The following is a 1,077-nucleotide window of genomic DNA, read 5'->3' as shown; positions in this document are numbered from 1 at the left end:
CACACAGATGTGCTTCAGGTTTACTCTGGGCTTACTCAGGGCTCTGAGCTCAGCAATCACTCCTAGTAGGCTTTGAGGACCATATGGGATGCCAGAAATTGAATCTGGGTAGGCTACTATCAAGGCAAGCACCTACCCACTGCAGTATTGTTCCTGTTCTGCTCTTTTTTTTTTTTTTTTTTTTGAGGTAAGGGCATGATTGGGCCATAGCTAGCTGTACTTAGGCTACCACTCCTGACTGCACTCAAGAATCACTCCTAGAATGATCAGAGGACAGACGGTATGCTGAGCATCAAACCCAGGTTGGCAGCATGCAATGCAAGTGCCCTACCTACTGTGCTATCTCTCCAGTCCTGCTGCTCCAAATTCCTCCTCCAAAGAAACTGTAAGAATATAGATTTATTGGGTTTTGTTTTATTCTTGAGACAAATCCAGAAGTGCTTGAGACTCACTCTCAGCAGTGTTTAGGAGACTATGCAGTGCCAGAAACTGAACTCCAAGCTACTACAAGCAAGGTGAACATGCCAGCCCAGTGAGGGACTTCACATCCTCCTTGACAGCAGCAAGCAATTCTCTATCACATTGCAATCATCTACAGTTGTTTGCTTACCTATGCTAATCTAATCAGATTAAGTTTATACACATCAAAGGGATTAAAGCTTTATCTAAAAGACTCTGTGTGGTGCTTGCCAGATCTTGGGATACGATTGCCTGATGCATTTTTGTAACCCACAGATATAGTTTGTCTATTCTTTCCTAGGTGCATTTTTGCAAACCTTTGCATTCTAATATCTAAACCGTCTCACCTGGGGGCAAATGCCATCCTTGGGGTTTTTTTTTTTAAGAGGATGAATTCCCACAAGCTTTAGAGTAACTTTTTACACTGTAGCCTTCCATGAACTTTAGGATCAGTGTGTGATTTGAGGCTTCTTGCAGGCCTTATTTCCAGACCTTACACTCCTTATTCATGATACTAACCATATGTTTTCACCCCCCATATATTTCCATATGACCTACACACCTTATATTTCCTATTAACTAAAATCATCTTCTCCCAGTCACACCTTTTCACCTTTT

This window comes from Suncus etruscus, chromosome 5 (assembly GCF_024139225.1).
Source record: "Suncus etruscus isolate mSunEtr1 chromosome 5, mSunEtr1.pri.cur, whole genome shotgun sequence".
Classification (NCBI taxonomy): Eukaryota; Metazoa; Chordata; class Mammalia; order Eulipotyphla; family Soricidae; genus Suncus; species Suncus etruscus.
This window is presented reverse-complemented; position numbering follows the sequence as displayed.